General features: G+C 44.7%; 1 protein-coding gene across 6 annotated transcripts in view; it reads left to right on the top strand.

The window, feature by feature from the left end:
- Positions 1-24,262, top strand: part of LOC146798257 (inositol-trisphosphate 3-kinase B-like) — an 856,729-nt gene that overhangs the window by 281,442 nt on the left and 551,025 nt on the right. The gene's annotated exons all lie outside the window — the stretch shown is intronic.

Raw genomic sequence — 24,262 nt, 5'->3', positions numbered from 1 at the left:
TTACCTCCGTTTGGCCGTATGCCGGAGTTTACTACCCCCACCCTACCCTGCCCCGCCCACCGCCCTGCAGCACTCCCTCGAGCAGCCGCTACTGATGGTAGGGTCTAGAGATTGATCATGTACAGCCGTGCAGAATTTAGAAGCATGAGTACACTCCGCGGCAGTATTTTTTTTGTTTTTTAACAGGTAACAAGCTATGTAAAATGTAGAAGAAGGTGAAAACTCACCTGCAGTGTAAGGGGCTAGGGTTTAACCGGGTGAGCTTCCAGGGGCAAGGAAACTTCTTGATAAGAGGCTAGTTATTAGACACATGAAGTTGTGGGATAGACGGAAATGCTTCTTTGGAGGCTGCATATTGGCTATCTACATTGATGGGCTCTAAAAAGATTTTTTGGAATGACAAGACTCTGTGGACACACCGTGTAGAATTCAGGATGCAACCATATTTCAGTGTGGGAATATGAGGGTGAAACCTGAAAACCACAGTCAGTTTAATTGTTTTTTAAAGTGAGGTGCCTTTGTAAAATAGTTTGACGGAACTGTGCAACTGAAGTATAGGTAGTGAAGTGAAGCCTTGCGGTACAGTGGGGGCTCAGGAAATCAGTTTCATTTTGGGGAGTCATGTGAAAGCCTGGGAATTACAATGGAGGCATAGGCAGTTGTGACGGGGAATGCACAGAGATATGCACAGCAGTATAGGGAACGCATTGGAGCGTGGGGGTAGGAAATGGGGAGGACGAGGGGTAAATATCCTCCCAGATTTTCGAGTGGAAGGACACAGGGTACAAGGTTAGGGCGGACTAGGGGACAAAAGAATTTCCCCTCTCCCTTAGGAGAGGGGAAATTCCCATCTATATTTCTCTGTAAGCCCAACGGGGTAAGGTCAAAGAGTACCACATCATCAACATACATTAACACGTATATTTTCTGAAGCTACTTTAGGAGGGAAATTATTAACATTTTGGAAAAGCTCTGGTAGATCGCTTATATAAAGCAAGAACAAGAGGGGAGCTAATAGGCAACCCTGCTTTAGACCATTCTGATTGGTGATCTTGTGTGTCAGGCCTTTGTCACCTCCCATCTGGACTTTACACCATGTTGAAGTGTGTAGCACTACTATCAGTCTCAAAAGTGGAACAGGCATCCCTATTTACTTTAGTTTCCTCCAGAGGGATGGTCTGTCAATCCTATCAAAAGCTGTCGAGAAAATCAAATTAGAAATGTTTTCAGCCAACAAAGTTCTGTTAACACTAATAAAATGAGCAGGCATTGCTGCCACTACAAGTAACAAAGTTGAATTAAATACACAAAGGCAATGCGACTAGTTTTTAGAATTTGTGCTAACATAGTTTACAGCCTCTGTTCACACCCTCTGGGTAGGGAAGGACACTGTAGACTTATTAAACAGAATAGGATGTGTAAATCCAACCATTGGCATCATTATAAATCAGTGGCGTTGGGAAGCCCTGATTTTAGCAGCTTAAGCATGGACTGCCACTCGCCATATGGACTGGAAAATTAGTTATTTATAGACATCTTCTGTCTGCAGGTATGCAGACAAAATGCCTGTAACAATCACTGTTAGGGAACACATGAGATTGGATTTTAGTCCGTGAGCTGGCATGCACAGAGAAGGAAACAGAAAGAAAATAAGTAAATTAGTGGAAAAACAGATAGATAGGGATGAATTGATTAAATTAGCATTAGAGAGAAAGGTGAGAAAGAAAAAGTAAGGATGAATAAAAAAAAGGAGATAGGGAGGAAGGAAGAAAACATGAATGCAAAGAAATAAAAAGGGTGAAAGTGTGATGGGAAGAGTGAACGGATGAAAGGGTGAAAGCATGGGAATAGATGGATGGGGAAAATTTTGATTAAAGAGTGAAAGGTTTGACAGAAGAAAGTGCAATTGAACAGATGGAGAAAGTTAAACGAATGGATGGGTTAAAGGATTGGCGATGAAAGGATACTTGAATATATTGATAGGTAGGTCTGTGAAAGGTTGGACGTATAAATGGATTGACTGATGGACAGATGTTGATAATAGGTGCATGGAACGGTGGAGATGGACAGATGGATGGGTGATTAGATTCGATGAAGGGCTAATTGATGGATGGATAGATGGATCATGGAAGGAAGATTAAAAGGTGAAAGGAATTCTCATAAGGAAGGTTGTGGTTGCTCATTTTACTGTTCGCTGCTATTAGAGGCATGTTTCCAATGGGGGCTATTTTCATTTTCTGGCTACTTCCTTGTCGTAAATAAACCACAGTATATGTACTTAGAACATTTTTGTACTAAACATATTTCAAATAAATTAAGTGGGTTCATTGTAGGATGCCATTCAGTGTCTTTCATCTAAATGAATACAAGTGCCAAATGTTCCTCGAATTGGCCACTTCCTATAAAAGATGCATCTAGATACAAGACAAGTCCACTATCATAACTTGACTCTGAATGAGCCCTAGAATCTTTAAAAATTAGAAGAGATCTTGTAATCAAACCAGCTGAAAAGGGGTGTGCTATAGTTCTCCAATCTAGAGATGACTAGAATAAAGCTTGCACAAACCTCCTCTCAGATGCCAGGAATTACAGAGTTTTGAGCCCAGACCCCATTTGGAGATTTACAAATGACTATTAAAACCTTAATAGTGGAAGCTGTAACTCTCAACTTGATCAACAAGAAAGAGGCAGAGTTCCTCACTTTGGAAAACCCTTGGATTCCATATTTTTGTATGCTGCCCAAAATACATAAGCAAAGAGATTCACCACCAGGCCATTCTATAGTTTTGGGTCCAGGCTCTATCTTGGAACCTTTCTCTACCTTTGTGGATTGGTTCCTGCGGCCCTCGGTAAGTACCATTCCATCATTCATCCAAGACACAAAACCTATGCTGAACCTATTAAAACATATTGAGTTTGATCCTTTTATAGAGTTAATGATATGTATAGACATAGAAGCTATTTATACCCATACCCCAAGAGCAAAGTCTTGTAGTTTTTGAAAATATTCTTCTTGGGGAGGAATGGTCATTTAAGGCACCAGTTCCCCTTGTAATCAACTGTGGAATTTATAAAAATGGCTTCAGAAACAGAACACCTACTTACGATTTCAATGCTCCACTTGTAATCAGGAGGTCCCGTTTTAGATCTCACTATAACAGCAGATGGAAGGAGACTATACATTAGGGTGTACAATAAACCAATTGATAAGCGCAATTCATTACTCTTTGAGAGTACACATCTCGAGTATAAGAGAGAAAGTACCCATAGGACAAGTCTTAAGAATCAGGAGAAACTGTTCCTATGTAGCCTACTACAATACAGAGGCAAGTAAACTGTCAGATCGATTGAAAGACAGATGCAACCCCAAAGGCATAAAAAGAAAAAGCTAAAAAACGATCTAAATACAATCATAGGGAGGGGCAGAAGAGCCCAAACAATTATGTGCATTATCACCTACAGCAAATCAAGTACAGCGTATAAGTAAAAAAACAGTGGCCTATTTATAATTCCAACAGAATATCCCTTGACAAACCGATGTTCTCCTCTAAGGGAAACACCAGTTTAAAAGACATGCTTGAACATACTAGACCAAAATATCCACTGGTGCCCGTTCAGAATACTTTATGGAGCCACTTTTGGGACACTACACCCGTGGGTATTGTTCAGTATGCCACTTCACAGAACCTCCTTAGCATATAGATCTGGGTCTCCCTAAACCAAGGGAACAGCACCAACATACACATTGCAAGTCTCCAGATGTTATTTACATGTTATGATGCTGATGTAAACTCGTGTACATCGTGTACTCGTGTGCTCATCCACATCTAGGAAGATAAACATGAGAATAAGTGAACACCGTTGCAATATCTGATGTCTACGAAACAGCACACAATTACTGCAGACTTTCTCACTGAAGGACATATAGAAAATGATATTTTCATAACTGTGACTGAAAAAATGACAACCAAATCAAATATGTGCTGGATTTACAGACTGAAGACATATTGATGGCCTGAACGTTGACATTCCTTGGAATCAATTAAACTCTTTATAACCCCAACTGGTAAATTCATGATTGCGGTGCCCCTGGGGCATTTTAGACCCAAGCAGCACTACTAACTTCCATTATAATAATGAGTCCTGATATGATTCTGATGACATCGGTCTATACATAATATGTTAATTAAGAGTCTGCCTCTGCACTTTGACATTAGTCCAAACCACCCTTTACATAAAGATATATATGTAGGAACTACCCTTAGTGCTTCTACAAGCAATAATAAAAACTCTGGAACTAAACGGCCCATGAGGTGTAAGGGACACAAGGGTTCCTCTGCTCTATTAACATTTTTGACTTCTACAACTTTCATGAATGTCATGACGTTATGACGCATCACATGACCAACACCCCACTCAGAGCAGTAAGGGACCGGCAAGATGACGCTTTAAAACACATCACAACCGTGGGTGCACGGCCAGGATTGCAGCAGGGTGAAGCTGTAGGTTTATTACCGGCATGGTACCCTTGATACAGTGAGTAGGATACCTGATTTTGGCTTATCTTTAGAATCAAGATCCTTTACAGATAAGTTTGTGGCCTGTTGACTCACTTTCATTTCATAGTAAGCCTAGTATACCTCACAGGCCTCGATAAATCTACTCGCTCACTCACTATTGCGATTCCAGCTATAGTTTGGACCTACACACCTGTTCACAAAGAACAGATGTTCTGTTCAGCCAGAAAGTGAAGGAGCACTAAAGATACCTTTACATCTTGTTTTTTTATCTTGTCAGAGTTGCTCTTTGTTTGGAAACAGAGATCAGAAGTAAGTTTACAATATATTTTCCTTCTCTGACTGCAGAGTGCCAGGATTTTGTAAAGTGACCTGTCTGACCTGCTGTACAAAGTGTGAAATGAAAAGCTGTAGGGTATCAGTGTTTTCCTAACACACAATTAAATAGCTAATAAGTTAACTGTACAAACATTTCAAAATATATTTCAGCAGGTATAAAAGCCCATTTTTTGTACTTGTGTGATGAAAGAAATATTTTAATAGGATGAAAAACAAATCAGAACACTTTACGTGGTGATGTGGAAGTGATAAATACATTTTCTGAAACCTAATTTTCACAGATTATTGTTAATACACTATACAGTTTTATCAGTAAAGCTGCTAGGTAGTGGGAAGGTTTTTGGCCATGTCTTGGAAATGTACTGTCTGACAGTACACAACCACATCATGCTTTAGTAATATATTTATTAAAAGTGAGTGGTTAAACATGAACTAAGAAACACTCCTGCCCCTGCCTTGATGACAATGCAATTAGTCAACTGAGAGGCAAGTCAGGTATCATGTGTACCCTATATGTGGGCTAGATTCTTATTACACATGGAGCAAACATTTTGTCTATTTAATCAAACAAAATTATTTTGTTTTGTACAGCAGAAATGCTGAACTCTTATATTTGAAGGTGCAATCATATGTGAGGATGAAACCAAAGGCGACTCTGTAAAATAAAATAATTGTCAACGGTCACACAATTTGAGACCACTTTACGGGTAAAGTACATTACAGTTAGGTTGAGTGGATTATTCAAGTTACTCGACTTGCAGGTCTAGTAAAATGTTATGATTTTTCAAGGCCTTCCTCAACAGAGTGTGACTTCATAGATGTGCCATCTGCGCTTTTCTATGGAGTAGCACCCCTAACGTTTTAAAGTGACCCTTTATTTGCAATTTGCCATAAGGCATTGTCTCACCTATGTTTGCTGTGCAGTGTGTGACATACACATACAGGGCCAGCTTTAGGGCAGTGCGACTGGTGCGGCCGCACGAGGCGCTGACCTGGAGGGGGGCGCTGTGCTTAGCATTACTTACATTTAAAAGCTCCTGTGTGCGTCCAGCTTTCAGGTAGCAAAAAAACCCATTCAAGATAACTCTTGTGATTAATGTTCTTGCTAGAGGGAGAGATCGGAGTTTTGTCTAGTAGCAGTTTTGACTCACCATAGAATATCACAGAGGGTTAATATGCCTGCTGCAAAGAGCAGATCTGTATTTCATGTGGCTAGTCAAGTGGATTAGTAATGCCAGCCTTTACCGGTGCTTTAAAACAAATGAAATGTATGTGGGAGAGGGGCTATGGAGAGATGAGGGGCACTTTTGCCAGGTGGTAGTGAGGAAATCAGGGAAGGAGGTAATTGGGGGAGCGGGGGTGTGCCAATAAAGATTGTCGCCACGGGTGCCACCAGTGCTAAAGCCGGCCCTGACTACATAATATGTTTGTCTAAATGAATGCATGCTACTATCCTGTGAAAAGGGTTCCTCCCCAACTGTGTTGCAGTTACGTTTGCTGTGCAGTGTATCACAGAATTCTATGTGTTGTTTCTCTAGTGAATGCATGGGATTACCCAATATAAAAAGGTTTTCTAACCATGCATCCTCCGGCATACTAGTTTGCCCTGTCCAAAAAAAGAGTGCTTCTCAAATGTACCTATGGAAGGTTGGAACAAAGCATAATGATTTGCAAAATGAACCATATTTATCTCTTTAGGCACTAATATGTCTTTCCTACATTGCAGCAAATAGGCCTGCTTGTGTTTTTGTGTCTGTTCACATGCAATGAGTCTGACTGATATGTAGAGGACATCTATTGACTCGTAACCAACTTCATACAGGATAAGACCTGTCTTGATGAAAGCCCAGGATCCTAACAGACCGCTTACCAAAAGGCTGAAACATTTTGACAGAAAAGAGTAGGGTTTAGGGAGGATTAGGTACCCAAATAAAAATAACTGTTTTTATCCATACCTAGGACACCCATAATAAAGGAATATCAGGTGTTGCTAAGGTATTTTTTATATAAATAGATCCTATCAGGTAATATCCTTAACTGCCACCTGTAATATGTTGTACCCATCCTGGTTTATAGGGACCAGGATGAGACCCGATGATGAAGCATGCGACTAATAGAATGGGTGTGGGTCCTAAAATAAACAAGTAAGGATTCCTGTTATAGCTATTCAACACCTATGTTCGGTCAGGAGATATATAGGGCTACAAGATACCTGTGTTAGTAGTAAAAATGCAGATCCTCATCAGTGCCAAACAATTTGAACTAATGCTCTCATTTGCAATCAGAGCAGAAAGACGTGAGAACAATTGCACTAAACCAAGAACTGTAGGTAACCTTTATTGATTGATTATTAAAACCGTTGCAGTACTGTACACAGTAAATACATTAAAATAAAAAATACATGTGTAAGAAGCCAATAAAACCATGAAAGTATTGATGGAGAGGGTAAAGTGCAAAGTGCCTAGAATACAGTAGCGGCTCCTGGAGGGAGTGCTGCAGGGCGGTGAGGCAGGATGGGGGGTAGTAAACTACGGAATACGGCCGAACAGAAGTAAGTAAACAAATAAATAAATGAAACAAATTTTATTGCGCGCGCTGCATTGCCAAATGCGATGCAGCACGCGCAACGAAATTTGTTTTTTTTTATTAATTTGTTTACTTACCTCAGTTCGGCTGTATTCCGTAGTTTACTACCCCCACCCTGCTCCTCCCCCGCCCCGTCCCACCGCCCCGCAGCACTCTCTCCAGGAGCTGCTACTGCCAGAATAAAATTAAAACTACGTCTAAGTGCAGGCTGAGTAAGGTGCAGTAGATGTTATTGATAAAAGGTCCATGTACAAGGAACTAGACACCTAAACGGTGGTTAACTGATATGCCTTTGTGTACCTGATTAATCATTTAGGGCAGACCATGAAAGAGCAGATGCGGCCGGTAAAGTTCAGAGTGCCTAGAGGATTAAATATGCATCCAAGCATGGGATGTGAAAGGTGTGTAGGCTGTTACCTATAGAAAGTATGTGTGCAAGGTACTAGGCAAACTTAAAACTTTAGCAGACAGGTGGTACTTCATACACCTAGTGGGTCATATTGGGCAGGGGACTTGATGATCCAGATGAAAGGTAGAGGCAGATAAATGTTAAAACCCTAACCACAGAGCAATGTCAGTAGGGTATCATGAGTGGTGTGGATGCAATTGTGCTTGGGATTTAAGTACTTTACGTGGATTATCAAGCCTGCGTACACGTACAGAATCAAGGGCGGGATTTAGGCTAAAACCAAAGCTATATATTGTCTAGTCACACCCCTTTTCATCATCTGCTAAACCTGTGGCCTCAACCTTTTTCAAATCAATAAATACTTGCTTGACCGTTAGGTGTTAACACAAATGTCTCATTGAGCCTGAGGATGGCAATCCTTTGGTTTGATTAATTGCAATTGCTTGGAAATCACATAGTGAAATTATACTGGTCAAAGCACATATGGCTTTTTGAGGTTTATCAAGTAAGAGTTAATTTACTGTACCTAGGTTTCTCAGTAACCTCCCCTTCTTGGAGTGCACAAAGGGGATACAATGCCTGCTGCTTTATATGGTTATCCAGTCGCTGCTTTACAAATTACATCTTTTATATATTTTAAGGGGATTTATTTAAAAGGGATTCTGGTTTGCTCCTTGCAGAGTATCACAAGCATAGTGAGCCACGTTAAAATTGAGGCACTTAATATAACTGCTGAAATGCAAGATATTAATTGTTTTGAGAGCTTTCTTTCAAATAGCACATCAACAATGAAGGATGTTTCTGGAACGACTTGGTGTTTGCTATAAATGGACGTCTCCGAGTCGAGCAGATGGGATTAATATTTAATCTAGAATTTAATTTACGACCAATACCAAAGGTTCTATATTTAAATGAACCCCAGTTAAAGGACACTGCATTTTATAACTCCATTTAATCAGATCTGGACTACCATATGGGAAAAGCTCACTAAAACTGTGGCTAGGTAACAAAGGCGATGAGGTCGTATCCCAATGTTTGATATTTGTCCCGGAACCAAGCCTTTGATAGGTTTTATAAGAGAACCTATTTAAAAGGTAACCTACAAATATTGATCATGAAAAAGTACCACTATGTAGTCTCCAGTGCAAATTTTTCTAGTTTTTCTAGACCTTCCTACCCAAGGTACCTTCCCTGCCATGAGTATTTCATTATAGACATATTGAATGGTACCAACCCTTATAGACAACCAAGGTATTGTTTTATATTTCCATTCAGGCCACCTCTCAGATTGATTGAGGTAAAGAAGGGGGATGCCTTTAAGAATGATGATGTAGGGAGTAGCTTCTGGCAATAAGTGCAGAGTCTCACAGGGCCCTGGAGTATATGGAAAACCTAGTGCTAGATAAATCCTCATTGGAGGAGAGGATTCATTATTCACTCCCTTAAACTGTGAGTTTAAGCTTGCTGGTGCTGCGTCAACATGCCTTATAACATCTCTTAAAGGCTCTCTTGAATGTTCTCCATGATGGACAGCGATGTTTCGCATACCACTACATGCCTCCCTCATTTGAGATTTGGCAAAAGAATTAACATGGTTAATCTGATTAGAAAAGTCAGTATCAAAACACTGAGGTTGTAAGACCTAATGGGACAAGGTTAAAGTAGGCAGGAGTAGATCCTACCAAGTTACTTTCCTTAATTAAAGTACTCACAGCCAGACTTTTTTTACATGTTTAGATAACGAAAGTTGAGAACTTTGAAATTATACTTACCCTTGATGTAATTTGTGCCTCAACAAAATCTGTGTTAACAAAATCGACTGGTTTGATCATTATACTGCAATATTTAACCCTTCTTGGAATGCCACTGATATTAAGACAATTAAAACATATCAACTCTCAGATAGGATAATAATCTATGAGGTGAATAAAGTCATTGCTGCTCTACATAAGAGTAGTAAAGGGAAGGTGTCAGGTCTGGATGGTGTCACGTTGGACTTGTACAAGAACACCATAGATTTATGAGCACCAATTTTAACAGACATGCTTAATGCAGCGCTGGTGGGGTCTTCCTGCTCACCTGGGCAGAGCCTATCTTTGTATCTTTTTACCAATTATTAAAAGGGAGGCAGGTCTTAACCCAAATGCTACTCACCCATATTCCTGCTGGATTTGTCTGTAAAGTTATTAGGAGGATACGATTGGAGAAATTAGAATTTTGGGCAGAAGAAGACTCGATCACCTTGGACATTCAGAATGGATTTAGAAAGAGTATTAGTATAGTAGAACAGTACCTTAATTTGAATTTACTTATCAGCATATACACAAAAGCTAAGAAAGGGCATCTACATTTAGGTTTTATGGACCTTAGCGGTGCCTTTGATTGTGTTGACCACGCAAAACAATGGCAAACCATGAAATCCTTAATGAGTCGACTGCATCAAAGTGTACTGCTAGCTTTCCATATGGTCCGAATGGAGAATCCCCTTTCAAGGTTACGAGAGGGGTAAGACAAGGATGTGTCTTTTCGCCATTTCTATTTAAATTATATATTAGTTGCATTGAAAAAGAATTGCATGCAAATTATAAAGATCTGCCTAGGGTGAGACTTCACACCTATTCCAGTTTTACTTTACGCAGGAGATGCTTTTTAATGGCTAGGACAGCAAATGGCCTGCAGCAACTCATCAACTGCTTTACTTTATTCACAGAACAACATCTAAAAGCTAACCCAAGCATATCTTTCATTATGATTTGTGGGAAAGGAACACTAAAGACACATATCCAGAACATCAATGGTGCCCAAATTAACAGCGCAGCAACATTTACTTATCTGTGGCTGCGGTTTCAATCCATTGGCAATTAAAGGCACCTAAGAAATATTGAAATACAGCAGCTCAATAAATTGAGGAGAAGTGTCTTTAGGTTTGCTTCAAAGATAGATAATAGGCCAGCCAAATAAATTCCTGCCATTTATAAAAGTAATTTACCTCACTCTGCTCCAATCTACTCCAGTCCAATCTACCCCAGTCTACCCCACTCCACTCTACCCCACTCTACTCTACCCCAATCTACCCCACTCCTCTCTACCACAATCATCTCCACTCCACCCCAATCAAACCCACTCTACTCCTCTACATCTACCCCACTCCAATCTACCACAGTCGACCCCACTCTACCGCTAATCTACCTCACTTCACTCCAATATATCCGACTCTAATCCAGCCCACCCCACTCAGTCTACCCCACCCCACCCCAGTCTACCCCAATCTGCCACACTCCACTCCACTCTAACCCAAACTACCCCACTGTAACACAATCTACTCTACTCCCCTCTAATCTACCCTAATCACCCCACTCCACTCAACCTAATCCACTCTACCCACTCTGCTCCACTCTACCCCAATCAACTCCAATTTGCCTCAATCCACCCCACTTCACCCCATTCTACCCCACTCTATTCTTCCCCAATCTATCATTGTCCACTCCAATCTACACCACTCCAATCCACTCTAATCTACCACAATCTACTCCACTGTACCCCACTCCAATCTACCTCAACCCACTCTACTCCACTCACATCTACCCCACTCCACTCCAATCTGCTCCACTCCGCTCCAGTCTACACCACTCCACTTCATTCTATCCACTCCTTTGTAACCCAGTCCAATCTATGCCGGTCCAATGTATTCTACTCCAATCTACCCCACTCCACTCTAAACTACACCACTCCACTCCAATCTCCACTCCACTCTACCCCACTTGTCTACCGCAGTCTACCTCACTCCACTCTAATCTGCCCCACAATCTGCCCCACTGCAATCCACACAGTTTACTCCACTCTACCTCAATCTACCCACTCCACCCCGTCTACCCCACTCCACTTTCCCACAATCTACCACACTCCACTCAAATCTACCCCACACAAGTATATTCCCATTCTACCTCACTCCATTCCAATCTGGCTGACTCCACTCCAATCTAACCCACTCCATGCCAATCCACCCTATTCTAATCTACCCCTCCACACTCCACCCCACTCAATCTACCCCACCCCACTCCAATCTACCCTAATCTACCACACTTCACTCCACTACACCCAAATCTATCCCATTCCACCTTACCCCAATCTACTTCGCTTCAATCTACCACACTTTACCCCAATCACTCCACGCCACCCCAGTCTATCCCAATTTACACCACTCCACCTCACTCCAATCTACCCACTCTACCAACTCCCCTCCAATCTACCCCACTCCACTCTGCCACAATCTACCACACTCTACTCCAATCTACCCACTCTGCACCAATCTACCTCATTCTAGTCCAATCCACTCCACTCCATACATTTTCACCCATTAAGCCCACTCCACACTACTCCCAATCTACTCTATTTTATCCCGATCTATCCGTCAACTCAATCTACACCACCCCAAACCACTCTAATCTACCACAATCTACCCCACTGTTATGTTATGTTATTTAAATTTGTAGCACGCACGGATACTCACGAGTGTCCCGGCGCGAAGCCAACAAATGGTGAGGGTGTCTGTTTAAACGAAAAGATGTGTTTTCAAGTTTTTCTTAAATACTGCTGGGTCCTGAATGTTGCGTATGGCAAGGGGCAGTGAGTTCCAAGCAACAGCGGCCTTTCTTGCCAACGAACTGCCTCCTAGCCTCTGGTATTTGAATCGAGGAACCTGAACAAGGCGAAGGGACGTAGAGTGCAACTGTGTAGATCTAACCCTCTCCCCTCAAATCTACCCAACTCCACTCCAATCTACCCAACTCCACTCAATCTACCGCACTCCACTCCAGTCTACCCCATTCCACTCCAGTCTACCCCACTCCACTTCAGTCTATCCCACTCAAACCCAATCTACCCGACTACAATCTACCCCGCTCCAATCTACCCTACTCCACTCTAAATTACCCCACTCCACTCTAGCCTACCCCTCCATTCTACCACAGTCTACCCCACTCCAGTCTACCACAGTCTGCCCCACGCCACTCCAATCTACCCTACTGTAATCCACACAATATACTCCGCTCTACCCCAATCTACCCCACTCCACTCTACCCTACACCACTGTCACACAATCTACCCCACTCCATTCCAATCTGCCCCACTCCAATCTATTCCAAATCTGCCTCACTCCACTCTAGTCTACCCCACTCCACCCCAACCTTCCCCCATTCAAGTCTAACCCACCCCACTCTACCCACTCCAATGTACCCCAATCTACCCCACTCCACTTCACTCCAATCTACCACACTACACTCTACCCCTCTAAACTCTACCCCAATCTACTCCACGCAGTCTACCCCACTTCACTCCAGTCTACCCCAATCACCCAACTCCAATCTACCCACCTCACTCCAGTCTACGCCATTCCACCTCAATCCACCACAATCTACACCCTGCCACGCTGTGCCCCTCCACTCCACACCACTTACCCAACTCCAATGCACTCCAATCTTCCCCACTCAACTCTAATCTACCCCATGTCAACCCAATCTGCCCCACTCCACTCCAGTTTTGCCCACTCAACCCAAATATACTGCACTCCACTCCAGTCTACCCCTGTCCACGCAATCTACCTCAACCTACCCCAAGCCACACTATCCTAATTTTCCCCACTCCACTCCAATTTACTTCAACCTACCACAGTCTACCCCACTCCACCCCGCTGCAATCATCCCCAATCCACCACACTCCACCCCAATCTAACCCACTCCACTCTAATCTATCGCACTTCTCTCAAATCTACCCCAATCTATCTCACTCCACTACAATCTAACCAACTCCACTCCAATCTACCCGACTCCACCCCACTCCAATCTACCCCAGTCCAATGTATCCTACTTCTGTCTACATCACTCCACTCCAATCTTTACTCCAATCTATCCCACTCCAATCTAACACAATCTACCCTACTCCAATCTGCCACACTTAATTTTAGTCAGTCCCACAATCTGCCCCACATCAGTCCACACAATCTACTCCACTCTACCCCAATCTATCCAATGTCACTCTACCCCAATCTACCCCAGTCTACTCTCCGACAATCTACCCCACTCTACTCTCCCACAATCTACCCCACTCTACTCTATTCACAATCGTCTTCACTCTACTTCAGTCTATCCCACTCCACTCCAATCTAACCCAATCCAATCTACCCTACTCCATTTAATCTACCCCACTCTTACCGATCTCCGTAGCTACTCTAGTAGGTAGCACCTAGACATCTCCGGGTATTAGCTGCGCTTAATAAATAATATTTTCGTTTAATTTCATTTAATTTCACTCCAATGTACCCCACTCCACTTCAGTCTACCATACTCCACTCCAATCCAATCTACCCCATCACCCACTCCAGTCTACCCCACTCCACCCTAATTTACACCAATCCACCCCACTCCAATCTACCCCACTCCACTCACTCTAACCCATCTACAAACTCCACTCTAATCTACCCACTCTGCTCCAATCTACCCCACTCCACTTCACTCCATTCTACCCCACTCTACTCCACCCTAATCTACCCCACCCGCTCCACTCAATCTACCCCATCCTACACCACTCCACTCTACTCCAATCTACCCCAGTCCACTCCAATCTACACCACTCTAGTCCACTCTAACCTACCACAATCTACCCCTTTCAGTCTATCCAAAGCCACCCCATTCCACCCCAATTTAACTCACTCCACTCCAGAATCTACCCCACTCCACTCCAGTCTACCCTTCTCCACGCCAATCTACCCAATTCCAACCCAATCTACCCTACTCCAATCTACCCCAGTCTAGTCTACCCTGCTCCAATCTACCCAACTCCACTCTCATCTACCCCACTTCACCCCAATTTACTCAATGTACCCTTACCTACCCAGTCCACTCTAACCCAGTCCACCCTAGTCCACTCCAATATACACCACTCTAATCCACTCTAATCTACCACAATCTACCCCACTCTGCCCCACTCCACCCTACCTCAAGCCACCCCAATCTAACCCACTGCACTCCAATCAACCCCACTCCGTGACAGTCTCCCCATTCCATACCAATCTACCCCATTCCACCCCACTCTACCACACTCCAACCTACACAGTCAAATCTACTCCACTTTAAACTACCCCACTCCACTTCATTCTCCACTCCAGTATACACCACTCCAATCTCCCACAATCTGCCCCACTCCAGTTTACCACAATCTACCGCACTCCAATCTACCCCACTGCAATCGTCTACTCCACTCTACTCCAATCTACCCCACTCTACCTCACTCCAATCTACCCCATTCCACTCCAATCTACCCCAATCTGCTCTAATCCACCCCACTCTAATCTACCCCACCTGACTCAATCTATTCCACCCCATTCCAATCTACCCTACTGCACTGTACCCCAATCTACCCCACTCCGCTTCACTCCAATTTACCACACTCCACTCCACTCTAACCCAATCTACCCCACTCCACTCATCCCCAATTTACTCCACTCTAACCTACCCCACTCCATTCAATCTGCTCCAATCACCCCACTCCAGTCTAATCAGCCCACTACATTCCACCCCACTCCACCCCAATCTAGCTCAATATTCACCAATCTACACCAATCCATCCCACTCTACTCCACTCTAATATTCCCCACTCCACTCAATCTAACACACTCTACTCCATTATACTGCAATCTACTCCAATCACTCCAATCTACCCCACTCCACCCCAATCTACCCCACTCCACTCTACCCCAATCCACCCCACTCCACTCCAATCTACCCTACTCCACTCCTCTCTACCCCAACCTACTCCACTCTACCCCATTCTATCCAACTTCACTGTACCCCAATCTACCCCACTCCACTCTCCCACACTCTACCCCACTCCACTCTATTCTCAATCTACCTCACTCTACTTCAGTCTATTCCACTCCACTCCAAATCTAACCCACTCCAATCTACCCCACCCCACTCAATCTACCCCACTCCCACCGTCCTCCGTAGTTACTCTAGTAGGTAGCGCCTTGACATCTCCGGGTATTAGCAGCGCTTAATAAATACTATTTTCATTTAATTTCATTTCATTTCACTAGTGTTCACCAATGTACCCCACTCCACTTCAATCTACCACACTGCACACTACTACAATCTACCCCAATCTGCTTCACTCCAGTCCAATCCAATCTATCCCCATCACTCCACTCCAATCTACCCCACTCCACCCTAATTTACATCAATCCACCCCACTTCACTCACTCTAACCCCTTCTACATAATCCACTCCAAACTACCCACTCCACTCCATTCTACCCCACTCCATTTCACCCCATTCTACCCCACTCCACCCTAATCTAACCCACCTCACCCCAATCCACTCAATCTACCCCAGCCTACACCACTCTACTCTACTCCAATCTACCCCAGTCCACTTCAATCTGCACCACTCCAGTCCACTCTAACCTACCTCAATCTATCCCACTCCAGTCTATCCCAAGCCCCCATTCCACTGCAATTTAACTCACTCCACTCCATACTAACCCACTCTATTCCAATCCACCCCACCCCTCTCAATGTACCCCACCCAGCTCCAATCTACCCTGCTCTAATGTACCCCAATTTACCCCACTCAACTTCACTCCAATCTACCACACTCCACTCTACCCAAATCTACCCCACTCTATTCCACTCCACTCTACCCCACTCCACTTAAACATACCCCAATCACCCACTCAAATATTCCACCCAATCCAGTCTACCCCACTCCACCTCAATCTACCCCAATTTACTCCAATCCGCCGCACTCCAATCTACCCCTCTCTACTCAATCTAACCCACTCTACCAACTCCACTCCAATCTACCTCACTTCACTCCAGTCTACCCCACTCCACCCCAATATACCCCAATTTACACATAGCCACCCCACTCCAATCTAACCCACTCCACTCCAATCTACTCCACCCCACTCAATTTACCCCACTCCAATCTACCCCCACTTCAATGTATCCCAATGTGCCCCACTCCACTTCACTCCATTCTACCACACTCCACTCTATCCCAATCTACCCCACTCCACTGTACCCCAATCTACTTCACTCCAGCCTACTCCACTGCACTCCAATCTACTCCAATCACCCCACTCCCATCTACCCATCCAGTCCAGTGTACCCCACTCCACCCCAGTCTAGCCCAATTGACACAAATCTACACCAATTCACTCCACTCTTCCCCAGTCAAATATAAGACAATCCACTCTACCCACTGCACTCCAGCTACCCGACTCTACCACGTCTATCGCTCTCCACTCCAATCTACCCAATCTGCTCCATTCTTCTCCAATCTACCTCACGCTACCTAAATTTACCACACTACACTCCAATCTACCCCACTCCAGTCTATTACCAATCTATCTCACTCAACTCCAATCTATCCCACTCCACTCCAATCGAACCCACTCCATTCCACTCCACCCCACCGCTCTCAATGTACCCCACCCAAATCTACCCCCTCCAGTGTATCCCATTCTATCCTACTCCACTTCACTCCAGTCGACCACGCTCCACCTCAAACTACCCCAATTTACACCAATTCACCCCACTCCATCTCACTTTAATCTACCCCTCTCTACTCAATCTAACCCACTTTATCAACTTCACTCCTATCTACCCCACTTCACTCTATCACAATATAATGCACACCACTCCAATCTACCCGCTCCACTCCAATCTACTCCAGTCCTATCCAATCTACCACACTCTATCCCATTTCACCCCATTCTAGCCCACTCCCAAGTCCACTATCCCAGTCTAGCCCCCCTTCACCCCAGTGTACCCCTGTCCACTCAAATCTACATTACTCAATCCGCTCTAATCTGCCACAATCTACCACAATCTACCCCACTCCACCCCACTCCGATATACCCCAATCCACCCCACTCCACTCCACCCCAATCTAACCCACTCCACTCTAATTATCCCCACTCCACTCTACCCCACTCTACTCCTGTCTACCCCACTCCAATAAAACTCACTCCACTCCACTCAGACTAACCCATTTTACCAACTCCACTCCAATCTACCCCACTTCACTCTACCACAATCTACAACACTCTACTCCAATCTACCCATTCCACTCCAATCTATCCCAGTCTACTCCCGTCCATTCCAATCTACCCAAATCCACCCCACTTCATCCCACTTCACCCCAATCTACCCAACTCCAATGTACCCCAATGTACCCCACTTCACCCCACTTCACCCCAATCCACTCAATCCTCTCCAACCTACCCCATTCTACTCCAATCTACCCCAGGCCACTCCAATCTGCAGCACTCCAATCCACTCTAACCTACCACAATCAACTCCACTGCAGCCCTCTCCGCCCCAAGCTAACCCACTCCATCCCACTCTAATCTACCCCAATCCTCTCCAATTTACCCCACTCCAGTCTACCCCACTCAACCCCTTTCTGCCCAGTCCAATCTGCCCTACTCCAGTCTACCGTTCTCCACTCCAATCTCCACTCCACTCTACCCCACTTCAATCTCCCACAATGTTCCCCACTCCAGTCTACCATAATTTGCCCCACACAACTATAGTCTACCTCACTGCAAACCACACAATCTACTCCACTCTACCCCAATCTACCCCACTCCACCACAGTCTACCCCACATCACTGTCCCACAATCTACCCCACTCCACTCTGCTCCATTCCAATGTATTCCTAATCTACCGCACTCCACTCCAATCTACCCCATTCCACTTCAATCCACCTCACTCCAGTCTACCACACTCCACTCCACTTTGCCCCAATCTACCCCGCTACAATCTACCCCAAATTACTCCACTCCTATCTACCCCAATCAACCCACTCCAATCTACCCACCCCACTCTAGTGTACCCCAATTTACACCAGTCCACCCCACGCTTCCCTACTCCAATAACACCGCTCCAGTCCATCTACCCACTCCGCTCCATCCTACCTCAGTCTACTCCAATCTACCCCCTCCACTCCAATCTACCCCACTCGACTCAATGCTTTCCTACTCCAATCCAATCCACCCCAATCTACTCCAGTCCACCCAATCCACTACACTCTATTGCCGTCTACCCCACCCAAAACCGCCCCAATCTATCCCACTGCAATCTACCCTAATCTACCCACCCCACTCCACTCTACACAAATCTACACCACTCTACTTCTTGTGGGCATTCTGAAAGCTTCCCTGGGAATGCATTCTCTCATTGCTGACCATTTTCTTTATGGTTTGTAATTCACATTTACGTGCTTTCTATTTGCTGGCTTTATTTGCTTTAGATTGTCCAGCTTGAGATAGTCCATCTGGTAGGGCATCTCTTGTTTACTGTATCCTTCCGAGTGCTTGTTTTCTGTTTAGCAGTTCGGTACCACACCATGCATACTCTACACTACGCCACTCCACTCTACACCCCTCCACTCTACTACACTCTATGCCACGCCACTCCATTCTACAACACGACACCTCACTCTATGACAAGCCACTCCATTCTCTGACACTCCACGTCACTCCACTCGAAGTCATGCCTTTCCACTCTCCTCCACTCCACCACATGCTCACCGCCCCTCCATTCTATGCCTCACCACTCTATTCCTCTACACTCCATGCCACTTACCCCATTCCACAGCACTCCAATCTACCCCCACCCAGCTTCAATCTACCCAATTCCACTCCAATCTATGCCACTCAAATCTTCCCCATTCTACTCCAATATACCCCAATCTACTCCAGTCCAATATACTCCAATCTATCCCACTCCACTTTACTACAATCTGCCCCACTCCAATCCAGTCTACCCCATTCCACTCCTGTTTACCCCACTCCACTGCAGTGTACCCCACTCCACTGCAGTGTACCCAAATCTACCCACTCCATCCCAATCTAGCCCTCTCCATTTTACTCCACTGCAATCTACCCCACTCCACTCAATCTACCCAAACCTACCCCACTCCGCTCAACCCCAATCTATCGCACTCCAATCTACCACAATCTATGCCTCTCCATCCGACTCTAATCTACCTCAGTCCAGCCCCTCCTACCCCATCCCCTGCACTCCAATCTACCCCACTCTACTCCAGTCTACCCCACTCTAATATACCCCACTCCACCCCAATCTGCCCTGTGGAAGAAAAGAAACTGAAGGAAACAATGGATCAAATTGTTTGAAGACACAAAAGCAAATAACGCCAGGAATTTATGGTACCTTGTTAACCAAATATCATCACAGAAAACCCAACTGATGACCTCAAATATATCACATGCGACCTGGGCAAGTTACACTGGAAAGCTATACACTGGAAACAAACTGGAATATGAATTGGACACTTTTGGAATACAATTAAAGACCTCACTACCAAGTAATGATGCCCTACCCAAACACAAGACAGGGTAGAGTATACCATTAAATAAATTTGCAGCAATGGGACTTCAACGACAAATGGTATTTCAGGAATTTTCAAGATTGCTCAGTCACACTGGGCTGCAATCCTCCTTCCACTATTTAAGTCTTGCTGGGTATCCCATACCATCCCAGATAGTTGCAGAGGTTGATTCTGGTGTGAATACATAAAAGGGATCTTTTAATGCACCAGAGAACTTTCACTTATTCACCCTTCTTGATGTAGAGGGGAAAGGCTTCGCTAAGATCTCAAATAATGAGTTAGAACTGTGTGCAAGGAAGAAACAACTGATCCGAATACATCAATTAGGATTCCAGAAGGATTGTACTATAGAGGATAACCTGCTGGTTAAGCCATCCTGGTTGAACAAGCAATGCAGGAAAGTGGGCATCCTCTTTATGCAGCCTTTATAGACTTTGCCACACCATTGCACAATGTGTAGATAGAACTAAATTGCGGTCAAAACTTGGCAAATGGGGCATCCCGTTCCTTCTTTTAAAGGGCATTATTAGCTTATACACGCATCAATACTGACAAAGGCTGAATACTAGCTACTTTAATTTCTAATATCTATTTGGCAGACATGATTCCAGCAATCGGTTCAGTAAGGTCCTTTCAGCAGAGCATCGCAGGAACAAAGATCAGAGCAGTACAATAGAAGATTATACTATCTTACTGGACCAGGCCACAATCGGACTCCAAAGGTCCTTGGACGCCTTATTTGCGCACTGTGACAATAAACATCCCTAATTCTAAGATCTTAATATTTGGTCGCAAAATGAGTACAATTGAAAGCTAGTTTATTGATAAGGTAAAAATAGATAGAGCAACATCCTGGCATTTGGTTCGAAGCAGTGCTTAATTTGTGCCGGGGCTTTCCGGTGCTTAGCACCGGCACCTAATTATCAGGGCCGGGTCTACACGCGACTAGTGCACGCATGTACTTGCTTATTTGCTTCGCTATCGCTTCGGGTAACGGGACTTAGTTGGCAGGCAATATAAACTCACTGTCTACTACTGTCTGACTACTTCCCGTCCAGGTCGTCCGACTCTGGAGACACTGTCCGTCCGCAGTATTGTCACTCACTTCGTTCAAGTTCTTCTCCGAGTGATGATCTGATGATCATATTCAATCTTTTCTGATTTCAGTGCTGCTCTCTCGGCTGAGTCGGCTCGCGGGCGTGGCTCGAATGTTGATGCAGTGTCGCTGCCGGGCCAGTGGGCGGGACAGTGTTGGGCAGGGCTGGATTTTGTTTCTCGGGGGTTGGGGCTGTGCGCGGCAGCGTGCGCACTGCACAGAGTGCGCACGCATTCGCCCAGTCAGTGCCACGCCCCAGCATACCAGCACCACGGTCTCCATCGTGCAGGTTTGGTCAATGGCCGCCGCCGTTGACTGCACTCACTGCTACTGAGCGAGCGACCCGGCCGGCGGACGGACGACATTGTTGTGGGCCTTCACTGCCCTTCAGCTAGCCAGTAGGGTCTGGCAACAGCTGCACCAGGCGAGACAGGGCCTCCTGGCAGGCCTAAGTAAACCCTAATCAGTAATCAATCAGAAAGTTAAAAATAAAGCTGCGCAGCGCACATAGTCCCAGTCCCGAGTCCCTCCCACGGCCTGGCAAAAACACGTCCGGTCCTAATCATGAGTGAGTGCGTCTAGGAAATAGAATTACCGAGGGGCTGCGGGCGCGTTGTGTTTGGTGTACCCGCTGATTGATTAATTTATTGTTTTCTCTTCTTCCGATCCCTCTGCACTTGCTCATGTTGGCCTTTCACTGCCCCTGTGCTGTGCTTCTCCACTCCCTTACACGTGATGCCCTGCTTGTGTGCTTATAGCACCGAGTTATTGTGTACCCGTACCCGTGTGCTTCTGCACCCCACCTCCACCTTGCGCTCTCTTGCCTGTTTGCTGCCCCCATGTAACCACGTTCCTCTCTCCACGTTCACTACCCCCACCTTCGCCCTCCGAGTTTTTCCCCATCCTCTGTGCTGCTTCCCTTCTCACCCGTGTTGCTTCCCCCAGCCCTCCGTGATTCCGCTCCCCCATCCCTCTCGCCTTGCTTCCCCTTACCCATGCTATTTTTTTATTATTATTTGTTATTTACCAATCCAACTAGGGTCGGAAAACAAAGCACTTTTGTAAGCCATGCTGTAGAGGCTAGAGCACAGCATCGGGAGTGCTTTACAACATTGGCAATGCCGGTGGTTCCCTAGGGCGAGCGCTATTGTCTTTGCTAATGCTTTTTAGCAGCAATCTAGCTTTCCATTCTTAGTGGAGAAACTGTGAAGACAGGTTGGAGTACTAGGGACCTGGCTCACTCTTTTTATTACTTAGTAAGTGCTGGGCACCGGCAGAACCCAGCCCACTTAAAGCGCTCATACACCTTTCCAAGCGCGACATGTGCTGTAGATGGATCGCCTTCTCTGACATCACATGAGATGTATTGTGTATGCCACCGCGTCCAGTCACTACACAAAATCTGATCTTTCTTTCGCTCCCTGTCTTTTTCTGCCTCTCTTCTTGTCTTTGGCTGTCTTTTCTATCGCTCCTTATCTCTCGCTCTCTCTGTCCCCCGGATTCTGTCTCCCTTCCTTCCTGTCTCTCCCCCACCTCAGTCTTTTTCTAAATGCGTGTCTTCCCCTTGCTACGTACACACCAATCAGGCACTGAAAGCTCTACAAAGGCCATACAAATAATAGAAGTGCAGCACGCAAAAATTGGTAGCCTATGTAACATTTTCCTATAAACGCTGTCCCTCTTTTTTATTAATTCCGCCTAGTTTCCAACCTTCCCCAGGTTTCCACTGATATTCTGTTTTCAATCTGCTGGGATTTTATTTGGGCTAGTTTCTAGTACAAAATGACCCCTTATTACAATGATGCATTCAAATAATTGCGAGTGTTCTTTAGGACACACAGGAATCAGAAGGCAACATATCTGAGCAGGGCAGGCTTTAGAGCTGGTGGCGCCCGGTGCGACAATATTTGTTAGCACCCCCCAATGACCACCTCCACCACGGATTCCCTCACCACCACCCTTTAATAGTGCCCAAGTCTCCATAACCACACTCTCTCATATGCATATATAGCGCCACTCATACCAGTGTCTGTCAGTCAGAGCACTTTGCATTACACACACATTGTCTCAGTGTAATCAATCATATGTGTGTAACTCAGCGTATAGGAAATGTTCCATAAGACAGAGGACTACAAGGTGTAGGAGTCGCATGTCATCAATACTGGTAGGCAGTATCGTTTAATAGTGCTTGGTCTGGAGAAGCACAAACTCAAAATTTAAATAGGAACACCATAGTTGGGTGTTCTCTTCAAATGAGAATAGATTTCTGCCCAAATTAACCCTTTTTCCAACATTAATCTTTGCTCAAATCTATACTTTGCAGCATGAATGCAGTTCTTTGATAAAAGTTAATAGTTCAGTACAATTACAAAGTGCATAGAATGTAAATAGGTCAGTGGGTTACTGCTGTTAAAAGAGACATCATTTTGCCATTTGCAATTTATAAGTTCAAATCCTATATTCGGATTTTAAATTATAAATTGCAGGTAACAAAATGATGTCTCTTTTAAAAGCAGCAACCCACTTACCTATTTACATTCAATGCACTTTGTAATCTGCTCGGTATTTGTTTTCTGCAACAGGCATATTAACCATCTGCACTACTTTATAGTGACTCACAACCCCAATTAAACAAAACTCTGATCTCTCTTCAGGAAGAACATTAATCACAGAATGTGTCCTGACATTTTTTTTGTTGTCTGGAAATTGCTGGAGGAAACAAACGCGGCAGCAGGTGCTTTAAAGTAATAATAAACTTGCAAACACTGCGCCTCCGGAAGCCAGCACCCGGTGCAGTGGCACCGGTCGCACTGCCCTAGAGCCAGCCCTGTATCCGAGCTACAGTCTGCATACACACCACAAATACAATTCACAGAAAGCGAACAGTGGAAGCTCAGGCTG

Source organism: Triturus cristatus, chromosome 9 (assembly GCF_964204655.1).
Source record: "Triturus cristatus chromosome 9, aTriCri1.1, whole genome shotgun sequence".
Lineage (NCBI taxonomy): Eukaryota > Metazoa > Chordata > Amphibia > Caudata > Salamandridae > Triturus > Triturus cristatus.
Note: the sequence above shows the minus strand (reverse complement) of the source record. Positions and strands in the feature narration are given on the sequence as shown.